A 13,635-nucleotide genomic window follows, 5' to 3' on the forward strand; every position below is an offset into this window, starting at 1 on the left:
GGGCACCCCCTGTGCCCCCGCCAGGAGGACGCCGGTGACAGGGCCCCTTTTGTTCTGGCAGCTGAATGGCAGTCCCCAGCCAAGGCAGAGAAAGGCAATCTCCTAAAATCAGATGTCCAGGAAGATGACATCGGCCTGGGATCTGTCAGAGAGCGAGGGAGCTGTCAGCTAGGATTAGGGAGCAGCTGGGCTGGAGGGCTGAGGATAGCAATGGAGAGGGAGCATGGGGCCTCCATCCTCCTGGTTCTGTGTGGCTTGGTTTAGCCAAGCCCCTGAACCTGGGGCATGTGGGACATCATGCAGACATTTTGAGGGCTGGAGGTACCCGTAGGTCTTTCAGATAACACAGTGGAGCCTCTTATGTGCATTGATTGGGGTGATCACGGAGTCAGTGGGAAGCCACACAGGCAAATATACCACTATACCTGATCCTTTGAGTTAATATCATCTACCTGCTATATTGCACTTTGGCAGCTCAAAGCACTATGCAAACATTAACTAATGCCTGGATTATTAATTATAATTAATTAGCAGGCAGCTATTCTCCTGGGATGTCAGTCCAGTACCTTTCACAAGCTCTAACTTTGTTGGAAATGAAAAATAAGGAATCGTGATGGCACTCTCCTCAAGCCAAGTCCTGCCCCAGATAGAACTGTCATCTGCTCCCTTCACTGAGTCAGTAGCCTGGGGCTTTATGGTCCTCCGGGGGGGCGGGGAGGGGTGTGCTGCAGAAATCACATGTAGTTGCTGACAGCAGCTCTTAGTGATTTAAAGCCCCAGTGAAAATGCTGGAATCTGCGCAGGAGTTTAGCTGTCACTTTGTTCTGGGTATGATGTCTCTTTTATTGCCTGACCTTTTCTCTGTTTGAGTTATGTGGTGGCCAGCTCTCTGCCAGTTTCAATCTCTACCAGGGAGAGGTAAAGCCTTCCTTTCTGGTGGATTGGTTCCATGCCTTTGCTGTAATGTCTCAGGGATGGGAGATGGCTGATACTGGCAATCCATTGGGTGTGCACAAACTCCATTGTCCCCAGTAAAACAAATAGGGTATCCAGACAAGCATTTTGAACATCCACATTTGTTGTATACAATATCTCTTGCCTCTGTTTATATTCAAAGGTAATGTTCCCTCTTATTTACAATGACCGTGGCACTCTGAAATTGTTATCCAGTGATGACGACAGTATGTACAGATGTGTTTGGAAAGAGTCCTAAGCAAGCCCAAAGAAGGCTGAAAGAAGAGAAGTATTATTCCTATTGTACAGAGGGATTTTGGGGACACCGAGTTATTAAGGCCAATATTTTCAGAAGAGCTCTGGACTCACAGCAGGAACAGATTTTCAAAAAAGCTTAGATTTTTTTCAGAAGTATTTGAAATCAGTCAGTCTGAAAAATGGATAATGGAAAGTAATTTTGCCATTATACCACTGGTTAAAATCCAGCCTCTATCCGTATGATGGAAGCTCTTCATTTGAAAAGCATTTACTGGCCAGCTTGACATCTCTCCATCCTCCTCCTTGGTCCTCAATTTTGGCCACCTGCTGGCTGTTACCACCAAGCAGGAGGGAAGAGATGCAGGTGCCTTTTTCGGCAGTTCTGTTGCTGTGGCATCTTTTCAAGCTAATCTACATGCAATTCTGTATTCCTACAATTTTGCTGTTTGGGTGGATAAAACCTCTTCTCTGTTCCTCTCCAGAAAGTGACAGTTGCACCTGCAGAAGCAGCTAAAATGCGTGGAAATAAGCTACGGTGGCACGAGCACCTTTTGCACTGAGCTTCATCCAAGCAGGAGGATTAAAGTGATTTTACTAAATTGACGTGGAAACCAGCATAATATTACCAATACAAAGTCTGAGAGCAGCTGATCTCCTGAATGTGTGCTGCCATATTCCGAAGGAATACTGTCCCTCTATTAATGCTGCATATTGAGCCAACATTGTTCCAGTGGAGGAATGTCAGGGAGCTTCTGAGGCACTGCATGTTCTTATGGAAAGGCATGATCTCCTTTGCATCCAGCGATAGCATGGGCAGAAAGAAGGGACACCCGACTCATTTTCACCCCACTACCTGCTACTGCTATTTTCTGTCTAATTCCATTTCCTCCTGGCACACCCTGAAGCTCAAGCAGTTTCTCAGGCAGCCCTTTGATCTGACAAATAAGAGACATCTGAAGGGGCCGTGCTTGAAGCTCAGTCATAGGAAGCATCGGGGCAGTCAGTAAGGCAGAAACACTCATGGTTTTAGTACTACCAGCAGCCATGCCTTTCCCACTTCTCAGGACATCCATCTGGAGGCTCTTATCAGTAAGTGCTCATTTAATGGCCTAAGGGTTGAGCCAGTCTTCTGCAGGCCAGGTTATTGGCATCGCACAGTGCCACTTGTATGCCAAGAGTAGTATCTCTCCATTCTCCATTATTTATAGATGTCTCCACACAAAGACAGTAGCTACTGACAATGGGGTCAAATGCATTTATTTTATCCTCGTGAGAATGCAAAAGATAAGAGTGAGACATCTCCCCTAGCATTCCACCCGCTCTGGCTGGACATCAGCAATTTCTTTTTAATCCGTGGTGTATATGCTGTCTGCATTAACGGTGAGATCTGCAGTGCAGGTTCTGTGCCTCCCTGCACGTGGGACATTGCCTGTTGCATAGGGAATGAACCCCCTGGCCCTACAGCTGTCTGACCCCAGTCTTGGAGCCTGTTCCAGGCTGCAGCTCCAGCCCAGGAGCCCGCTCTCGCCTGCACATGGCAGAAATCTTCTCGCCTGAGGTTATCCACCGCTCTTGCCTCTGTAGCTCCTCTGATTGCTATGGCTGTCACACTTGAAGGGAAGAGAGCCCTTGACACCGACTCAGGAGAGGCTTGCTTATAGCTGGATTTTTTAGATTGACACCCGGCGCCTTTGCTGTGTTCCCTTTGCTTGCAAATTATTTGATATCGTTTTAATTCCGAGCCGAATTAGAGCAGTGCAAGGGTTGCCATAGCAACCATTTCCTTGTGCCTTTTGGTCTGACTCATTGCAGACAATTACTCTCGCGCTCCAGGATTCACAGATGTGATAGGAGAAGAATCATGTGCTGGGCTTTCAACTTTTTTTTTTTTTTGCCTTTAATTTCTTTCCCATCCCCTTTTGCATTAACTCCTACCCAGCCACAATCATCAGGATCCTGTGTCTCCCTGGAGCCACGTGAGCCTGTGGGAGCATTTTGCATGTAGAATATGTAGATGCCCAATGTGTGAGGGTATTTATGCACGTGCACGTGGTTTTGCATGCACAGAGAGTTCCTCTGCAGTGTGTTGTGTGGTTCTGATACCTCTCTGCACACATAGCACCAAAGCATATATTCATGCACATATTTGCACTATTCCTACCTGTGGTGTGGCTGTACACTTGTGTTTTCTGTGTACATACAGGTACATGCATGAGTAATCTGCGTGGATGCAGTGTGGAGTGGGTATGGGTGTGCAGAGATGAACGGCTGTGGCCTGTTGATATGCACTGAGTTTTCAGCAGGACAGAAAGTCTGTGAGGGTCACAGACAAGCCAGGATCCCTTTCACAGAAGCATGAGTATCCTCAGCCTGTCAAGCAAGGAGCATTAATGTTTCTCACCAAGCTGAGTGCAAATTGAAATGTCTCCAAGTGCAAGGCCAGCACATTGCCTTGCTTATACTTATTCCCCCACAACAACTCAAATCTGTGCATTTGAGTATGTGGAGTAAAGTGGTTCTGTCCATGCAAGGACTGTGGCTTTGCCACAGCTACAAATGATGTCATGAGCTGTATTAGAGCCTGTAGTTCAGCAGAGGAGCGAAGTCAACTGAGAAGATCCTAAAAGGGTCACAGAAGCAGTCTGTGAATGTGGGGATGAGGGTGGTAAATATACAGCAGGTTGTAGGAAGTATTTTATGAGACGATTTGGCCTAAATTCAGCCAAGGTATAAGCAGACCAGTTTTACAGTTTGAGAAACATGGAAGCTTAGCAGGTTTGAGGCAGTTCCAGTCTATTCGTAAGATGTATGACTTTTAACACCAAAGTCCTTCCTCTTCTGTTGTGCTGTTCCCCTAAGACACAAATCTCCCCATTGCAAAGCTATGTAATGAGGCACCTGCTGCCAGCTCTTTCCACTCACAAGACCTTATTCTTCTCCTTCTTTCCCTCACTGGGATACAAAAGTCTCATTCATAGGATCATAGGATACTGACCTCAGGAGGTCCCGTGTCAACCTCCCGCTCAAAGCAGGGTTAGCAATGAGGTCAGACCAGTAATATTCCTGATGATATTATCAGAAATATTCCTTGTTCCTCCCAAATGCAGTTACACTGTAGTCTCATTCTGTATAGAGGCTTTACTGATAACAGTTCTCTTTGCCTCTTCCTGTCCTTGCTCTTCTTCAGGGCTACCAGCAAACCCTCATGGCTCCCCAGAGCGAAAAGGTTGCCCACACCTTGCTCAGAGCATGAGGAGGGTAGTCTGCTTCTGGCTTTCAGCACTGCTTTCACAGAGAGCACTCGGCTGATAGAGTTTTGAGGGGGGAACTGGGGGCTGGTCTGCTTTATGGGGGTGCTGTGGTCCACAGTGCAATTCTTCTACTCTGCATCTGTCTGCTGCCACAGGCAACTGCCTAGGCTATTTAAGCTGGTTCTGAAGAGGCTACATGGAATGGAAAAGAGGCAGCAAAGGAAGCTGTGTCTTAGAGGTCAGGAAGTGTAGGGATAAAGTGAGGATTGCTTACAAATCAAGCTGAGTTAGACCCAGCAATGGAGATTTAAAGTAACAGCAAAAGATTCTGCCGCTATTCAGTGAAAAAGAGAGTAAGAAGTGGGGCCACTTCTGGGTAGTGAGAGCTCTCAAGATCAAGGAAACTAATAGTCTGAGCCAAAACCAAAGAGGACGATGCACCCAAGTTATTAATAAGGACAGCTGTATTGTCCTTGGGGAAGGAACAAGCTCACTACTGGAATAAGCAGCTCAGGCAGCTTAGCGCACTCAGTGCAAGGGCCTGGGTGCACTCCATCCCTGGCAGAGCTGCTATATGGAAACACAGCAAGGGTTTTTTGCAGCTCTGCCTCGAGTTGTGACTCCATGCTGGCTGAAAAAATGAAAATTCAGCAGTCAGGATTAAGGAAGGGAGAAAATTGCCAGTCTCAGACCTGTGTGACCTCTGTAATGCTTGTAGTCCTTTAGAGGAGATCTTGAAGGAAAGTGCAGTTATTATCTTTAGGGGAAAGAAGATTTGGGCAACCTGAGTTTAGCAATGTTAGATTGTGCTGGACTAACCCACTATCTTTTTTTCGAATGACTTTTTTCCTGGAAGGCATAAGAAATTTCAAAGATCTCTATTTGTGTCTCACTGACCTGTAAGAAACAATTAGATGAGGAAAGACAGAGGAGCTGTAAGGGGCAGAGAGGTAAAATTGAGTCCAGGTTGATGGCAACAGCAACATCACCTGTCCGTCTAATAAAAGATTGCTCATAGCACTCCCCAGTGTTCAGCTACATTCAGTCTTTGCTAGCATTAGTCTGAGACCCTGCCACAGACAGGAGTAGGTACTGGGGAAATGTCCTGATGACTCAACACTAGAAGGCATTGCTAGTACAGGGAAGGACCAGGATATCATAGAGAAAGCTTTATGTGACCTTGGCAGGAGTACCAAAAACAGAATGAATTTCAGTAGTATGAAAGACAAGGTCATATGCTTGAGAACTAATATTAGAAATCCGTGAGCAGGGAACTCTGTAAAATCTGGCAGAGAGCACAGCAAGCAGAACTAGGGTCAGCCCTTGTCTTCTGGGAGCTGCTGGGTCTGTTTTGGCACATCTCAGTAAGGATCCTCAGTGTAGGCTGTGTTGCCCTCTGTTACCACATAAAATTCAGGGAACCTATGCCTAGAGAGTCCAATCCTGAGATCCTTGCTGAAAGGCAACAGGGTATACTCAGTGGTACCCAACAGCTCTGGTCATGCCTTAGCCACATCCTCCTCTGCTCCACCCCATTCTTCATTAACCTCCAGCTCTCAGAAGTTCTTAGGATTTTGTTTCAAAATTAAAGATATTTCTTTAAAAAAACCTCTTCCTTTCAGTATCTAAAGGGATCTTAAAGAAAGAAAGGAACAGACTCTTTAGGAGGGTCTGTTGTGATAGGACAAGGGGAAATGGTTTCAAACTAAAAGGGGGGAGATTTTGACTTGGTATAAGGGCATCGTTTGAAACAGTAAGGGTGGTGAGGCACTGAGACAGGCTGTCCAGAGAGGTGGTGGATGCCCTGTCCCTGGAGACACTCAAGGTCAGGCTGGACAGGGCTTTGGGCAACCTGACTGAGCTGTGGGTGTTCCTGTTCATTGCAGGGGAATTGGACCTTTAAGTGTTTCTTCCAACTCAAATGATTCTGTGATTCGATGATTAGGAAAGAGTTGATAAACATATTCAGAGAGAATTGTAGGGACTATGACTTCAGGAGATAGGATTGCATCCTGAGGGAAACAAAGGACATTGCTAGTATGAAAACTACATAGTATAGCGAGGCCAGGAAGATACTTAGGGTGGAAAACTAGAGGAGATTTTCTAGCCATTGGGCTAATGCAGTGTTAGAACAGCTTTCGTGCCATATTGTGAGGTAAAAAGCCTCAAGGTTTTAAGCTGAAGCTTGAAAAGCCTGCCAGGAGATGGTGGTGAACCTAGAAGGCTGCAGGCTGGACAAGGTCAGCCTAAAGCCTTCCCTCAGCCTTTGGCAGCTTGATAGTTTCTCTGGATTGATTTGGGTATTTGTGGAGTAAAGAGAAGTGAGCAGAGAAGCCCCTGCTTATGATAATGAGCCTTTAAAAAGCAGATGGGGATGTGGGGGTTGGCGTGTGTGTGGCAATTCAGAAGTGACAGTTGAGGAGATCGGAGAAGGGAGGATCTGAAAAGCAGCTGGTCAGAGGCAGTCGGTGAAGGAGGGTGATCAGTCAGAAGAGAGTGAATATCAGGGAGAGAGGGGGAGTGACAGGAATCAAAGGCATTTATGTCCTGGAAACAGAAAGATACCCTATGAGATCAGGAGTGAATTAGAAAGTGGCAACTGCTGGAGGGGCACAATCAGGTTTAAGTAAAGGTCTTTCTCTTACCTGGAACCGCTTCAGTGTGGAGAATCTTGTCTGAAATCCAGAGAAGTAGTGCTACAGTAAAGGTGGTTGTGAAGGGGATCAGAACCAGTTTCCTGTTAGCCAGCTCTCTCAAAATGATGTATAGGGTGTTGCAGTGTCTTTCCCATCTGCCTGCATCTCTAAGAATACTGCTCTCATAGCCTAGCAGGAGTACTGTGAGACATGGCTGGTGGATAGGTGAAGGGAAAGGTGATATTTATTATTGTGTGGCAATAGCTAGGCATTGCCAACAATGCAGGTTGCAGATTTTGATGGGTGAGGAGTGTACTTCTATAAGGAGGAAAAATGGAAAAGAATGCAGCACAGGTCTATGGTATTGTTCCAGATCAGAGAAAATGCTTCATAGCAAAAACAAACTTAATGAAAATCAGCTTATCTAACAACGACAACAAAAAAAGATTGAGTGATGTTTTGATTAGTGTATAAAGTACCTTCAAAGGGAGAGATGCTGGTTCCAGAATGTTTGGGTTTTAATCTACCAGGGAGAAGCATAACAAAAACCCATGATAGAAAACTGAATTCAAGCAGATTCAAATGAGATTCAAATATTAAGTATGAATGCTAACAGTGGGCACTGTAGTTAGTTACTGTAGTAAGATACCGAGGGAAGCAAGGAGATTTTGTCATCTCTTGAATATTTTCAAATCAAAGGTTTGCCTTTCTGGAAAATTCACCGTAGCTGCATGTAAGCACACCATTGGACTTTCTGCAGGATGACTTCTCTATTTTCTGTTCTGTAAGCTAAAAAGATTGAGCTCTTTAAGCCTTTCACAGCAAAGTGTTTTCTACTACCCTCAAATAACATTTGTGGTTCTTTCCTGCACACTTTCCCATAGCGTGCAATACGCAGAAGGTCAGACTGGATGATCTAAAGTCCCTTCTGGCCTTTATACTCTCTGAATCTCTGCCTCTGTGAATTCATTAATGCTTGCAAGCTCCCAGAGAGCTGCCAAAGGCAAGCACTATAGAAATGCAAAGCATTGTTGTTACTCTGGATATTTCCCTTGAGCCTTACACAGAGCTTGGTGAATATCTCAGTCCATGCGTTTTTTCTCGAATGAAATACCTGCATTTGCCACTCTTTCCGTTCCCTTTACGTGTTCACTTTCTGCAGATGTTCTTAACAAGCAAGTCTATTCCCAAGTTAGAACACAGAAATAAACAAACGTGAAGGGACAGATCTTGACCTAACGCCCTGAGCAAAGAGCAGCACATCGTTGGCCTGGCTCAGAAGCTCCACACAAGGCAGGTTGTTATTCTTAGCATCACGCTTTGCTTTCTCCTTTGCTCCAGGTGCCCTACACATGGCCTCTGCCTGGCTGCAGCACAGTGCCACTGTGGGAAGGAGAGGTCTAGCCCCTTGGTTGCTTTCCTCCCACCCTCTAAAAGGAACAAAGCTGTGAGGATGCTGCCTTCTTCCTGCCTTTCTAGGGCTCCTGCTGTTGTCAGAAGCTCCCCAGAATGACACAGGAAGTCTTTATTCACTTTCACTCTGTTCTGTAACTGTACTCTTCAGGAAATGCTTATTTTTTGTCTGTATTGCAGTGTATTCTCAGGGGAGGGCTTTTTGGTCCTCAAAAATCCCATGCTAGGACTTGCACCTATCTAATAAGTACATGAAAAGTGATACTCTGACCTGTGCTCCTTATCAGTACCAGCAGGTACTCTGCAAGGCTGCAGAGCAAGCTGACCATGAACAAGAGACAGAGGAGGCATTGAATTTTATATATTTTATGTGTATTTTATATAGGCATATGCATAATTACATGTTTATATATATGGAATTATATGTGTGTGTGAATAGGTATGTATAGGTAGCAAATGCATTTGCCAAATGAAAGTTAACCAAATTGCAGAAAATCATAGGCTGCTCCCGGGTGATCTGTGAACCAAAAGAGCCGAGAGTTATCAGATGAGTGTGTTGGCTTTGCTTTATTTTCAGTTCTACATTTCTGATTAATATATGAACTGCTTAGTAGTACCTCTGTGTGCTCCTGTACCTACGTGGTAAAATTAGATTAGACTATGCGTCATGGACACCACAGTGTTGAACAACAGTGGTGATTCTCTCACAGCATGTACCTTTTCAGCAGAAGAGATGCCTCAGCTGTTATCAGATTAGCAGTATCTGGATTCTGCTTCCAGTTTCCCTTTGAAGGTCAGGCTGAGCCTAACTGTGATTGAGTATAACAGTGCAAGTATGGTGGCACAAGGGTTTGTTTGTGATGGGGTTTAACACTTTTTGTGATTCCACGTGCCACACGATTAGCTTTTTCTCACTGGGAGAGTATGTGATGAACCATGTATATGTAGTACTGGGAGTGGAGAAGTAGGGAATGTAAACTTCTTAGCTGCGTGTGATAAACCTCGGCAGTGAACAGCTGGTGGAGAGACTCATCTAGCTCCAGGGGTGACAGCTTGTGTACTTGGGGGTGCGATAGGATTAGATAGAGATTTCCATTCGTTTTAAAATAACCTTACTCAGGAGAGGCAGAAATCTGGAGATGCAGAAATCCATAGCTCACTATTTGTTACAGTAAGTTTCATTGAATGTTATGCTCTAATTTAAAAAAAAAAAAAAAAAAAAAAGCTTTTGGAATCAAATTTGACCTGAATATAACTCCATTGGCTTCTGCATTCTTACACTAGGGATTAATTTGGCCCTTTCTACTTTTATGTAATGAGCTGATTGCCACAGTATCTTATCCTTGTTACACAATCGCCCTTGCCTGGCTGTGTCCCTGGAGCTGCCTCTGTTTGTTTTCAGATCCGGGGTCTCACCTTGACTGCCTCTGTGTTCAGACCTCCAGCCTCACCCTCACCACAGACAGATGCTTGCCAAGGGTTCCTGGTCATAGCATTTGCATGTGTGTGTGTATGTGCACATTCACTCCAGAATCAAATAGTATGTATAGAAAAGCATATGTATATAGGGAAATTCAGAGCCTTTTTTGTTTTGCTGGTTGTATCCCTGTGGCGTTTGCTTGTGAATAGAGGAGGGGAAAAGTTACCATCAGAGGTCTCATTTAAACAAGAAGGAGCATAGGAAAATACATTCTTTATTATTCTTCTGTAACAACAAGCCAGAAATATAATATACCTTTAAAAATTTTCTGTCTCATGCCAAAGAAACCTCCATTCAGTCATTTTAGAAAATCTTGTTGCTCTCCCTCAAACAGTAACAAAAAGAAAAAGAAATTACGAGTGCCATCTGTTCCCTGCAAGAAATGTGCCCGCCTGTACCACAGGTGGGTGTGTGAGGCCAGGGGGTGGAGGGGAGCAGAAGGGGATGTTTTTGGTGGGTCTGCGAGCCCCTAAGGAAAGCACAGCCCCGGCCTGTTGGTTGGACCTGCTGGCCCCAGGAGATCATTCCCTGAAGGCAGGTGCTTGCTCTTGCCATTGATATACCTGCCTGCAGCAAAGGTTGCACTTACTGGTGGGTTCCCCCATTCCTGCAGGGGACACCGGGAGCCCCTGCCCCACACACCAGAGGAACCCATTGCCTGGGCATACAGGGAACACTAGCACTCATTCTATGCCTGGCATCCTGCAGGAGAGTATAATTTCTGACCCTGATGGACATGGCATTCTCTAGGGGTGCTTGCTGACAGGTATGTTTGGAAAGAGTAAGAGCCTGTTTGCCTGTGGTACAAGAAGGTAATTTCCCAGTAAACCCCATTACTCTGCTCTGCATGAAAGAGGACAGGTCCTTGTCCTTCCAAGTACAGTATTTGCTTTCCAGTGGGACTCCCCATAGCATCCAGCCTTCGTGTTTCTCTTCAACATTCCTTTCTACCCTTTCCTGTCTTTCTCCTTTCCTCGGTGGATTACTAAACACAGCAGTCCCTTGTCTAGGGTTGAGATGAATCCAGAGTTTCTGCCTTATAACTGAAAACAAAGAGGAAAGGATGGGCAAGGTCATCGTCAGCCCCACAAGACGAAATATAGAAAATGTTATTAGCAACAAATTAAAATTTGTCAGGACAGGAGGAGGTCACAGGGAAGGTGCAGAGAAAGGAGGATTTCCCCCTTCCCCAGACCCTGCCTCCCTCCTACTCATTTTGCCTCTAGTCTACCCCCCTAAAAACCATTTCATTCACTCTCTTGCTCACTCACGCACACATACATACAAATGTATATAGATCCCATTGGTTTTGTGCAATGTTTCACCATTATTTGATGCAAGTAAAATATAGATCTATAAATATACCACTCTGACTCAAGTCCCATTTCAAGTATGATTGCGGAGTCCAGTATGGTAAAGGGAGAAGTTCCCCTGAGAGGGAGGTTGGAGGGGATTTGGATCCAGCAGGCTGAGTCTAGTCCCGGCTTGCTGGGAATGTGGAGCAGCAGTAACACACATAAGGAGTCTGCAGTGCACCAGTTCTGCCCTTCAGAGAGGGCTACGTTTGCAGCAGGTGGGATGGTTTGTGTGGCTGTACAGTGCATGGGGGAAGAGTCCTCCCTCCTCACATTTTGCCAGCCCTGCTCCTCCTCCTCCTCTTCCTCACAAGCAGTGTGCTGAGAGTGGGAGTGCGATGTGTGCCCACGCTGGTGGGTGGACAGTTTTCTCCCAGTCCTTCTTCCAAGATAGCCTGGTCTTCTGCTTCCTGGAGAACATCCTTGTCTGTTCCGTGCAGCCCTGTGTTCTGCTAAAACAGTCCGGGGGACGTTGTCTCTTTGTCCTGGTGGCCCTAGGTAGACCAGGAGGGATCTTTCAACTCCAGGCCTTGATTGAAGACTTGTCATTGCGTGCCCATGGGTCAGTGCAACAACCTGTCTGAGACCAGGAGGGTGTGAAGAGCTGGTGTGCATCACTCCAGCAGCAGTGAGCAGGAGGGCTGTAAGATGTCTGAAGGCTTCGGGATCCATCTGGAGCAGGAGGGAGAGGTGAGGTGCCCTGGCAGTGCCACCTGCAGTGCCTGATGGCCTCTGAACACGGGTGAGCAAAACACCCTGCCAAACTGGGCTCACTGCCAGCTTGTTTCCTGATGGCAAGAATCACACCATCCACAGGCATTGTGGATGCGCGACCTCCGGTGTCATCTTCCTAGCCCAGGAATACCCACTGTGATGGGTTAGTGCAGGTTACCATGGCAATGTGCAATCTCCCCTGGAGACAGCATTTTATCCACTTCCAGCAATACAAAATGAGTCCTTATGTTGGGTTTCCTTCATTTTTACCTCTCTCACTTTTTTTTTTTCCCTGTCAGGTTGATGAGACTAATAAGAGGCACTGCAGTCTGAGGGCTTTAAAATCTGGTTGGGGGAAGACACCCTGCACGAGAGCAACAGTGTGCGCAGTTGTGTATGGGCATGCTCATGCTGGCAGTGAGCACAGTGATGATGGTGAGCTGAGCGTATGTGGGCCGTGCTGTACACCATGCCAAATCCTTCTTGGGCTCTCCCACCTGTGCCACACTGTGGTCCAGATTTCAGCCTTTACCTTAAGACCCCCCAGAATTGTGCCCCTCTCCTGTTGCCCAGCCACGTTGCCCTAATTTCCATACTGTGCTTGCCCCTCTGTCAGCAATGTCAGCTCTCAGGTTGTTTCTTTTTCTCCTGCCACTTCCCCTTCAGCCCACACTACCACATAGCAGCATTCACGCTTGTTGGACTGGTAAGTGTCTTCCTGATAGCCCACATCTGCTCTGCCTACCAGACATTTCCGAATGGAGGCTTCACATCTTTGCTTTCTCCGTCTATCAGAGAATACATAAAATGAAAAGCAGAACCTTCTTATTTTTTGTGCTCCTCACTTGTTTCCACTGACTCATGCTGTAACCTTAATAACTCTGCCTCTCCCTGTCCTCTCCTTCCCATTTCCACCAGCTCCCTGCTATGGCTGAAAAGGTTTTGTTAGCCTCTCAGTGGCAGAGTTTATGTATTTTGTCCAAAACAGAAGGTACTACACACTGTTACAATAAGAGCAAGCTCCAACGGTTAGATGGGTTCATGGCTGCATGCACAGGGTAGATCAGTGTGCGCAAATGTGGCTCTGCATGTGCAGAAGGAGTATCTGCTTGTATGGAGCTGAACAGGCTATGTGTGTGCGTTCAGATCAGAGTGAGTCGGGAAGCGTGTACAGGGGGATGGCACTCTATCTGTGCACCTATAGTGGATAGTGAGGCAACTGGAAGATGTGGTACTGGCTGGGAGCAAGAAGAGGGGCTTTGTGCTCTCTGGCAGCATGTTAAGAGTGATGTAGGTATCTTTCCACCTTTAAAACTGAAAAGAGAAACCTCCCTCTGACTGTTGTCACCCCCAAGGGACTCTCCATCTCTTCTGTTGTGCTATTGGGCACACTGTGGGTAGCAAGTTACAGTCACACAGCAGCAGTGACCACTCCAGTGAGACTTGGACACCTCTGGTCCTGCTCCTCCCACAGACTTTCATAGAATTGCTCTCTCTGTTTCCAGGCAGCTCTTGGGTTATAAAACAACTCAGGACTGAGGCTGAGAGGATGAGACAGGTTCCCAGAAGGTGCC

At 46.2% G+C, this 13,635-nt stretch overlaps 1 protein-coding gene across 1 annotated transcript in view; it reads left to right on the forward strand.

Annotated features, from left to right (window-relative positions):
• The window catches only part of CACNA2D4 (calcium voltage-gated channel auxiliary subunit alpha2delta 4), a 113,163-nt gene that overhangs the window by 60,888 nt on the left and 38,640 nt on the right, over positions 1–13,635 (forward strand). The window lies entirely within an intron of this gene.

The sequence above is a fragment of the Cyrtonyx montezumae genome, unplaced genomic scaffold, assembly GCF_038088225.1.
Source record: "Cyrtonyx montezumae isolate F1298 unplaced genomic scaffold, pur_monq_1.0 scaffold_3, whole genome shotgun sequence".
Classification (NCBI taxonomy): Eukaryota; Metazoa; Chordata; class Aves; order Galliformes; family Odontophoridae; genus Cyrtonyx; species Cyrtonyx montezumae.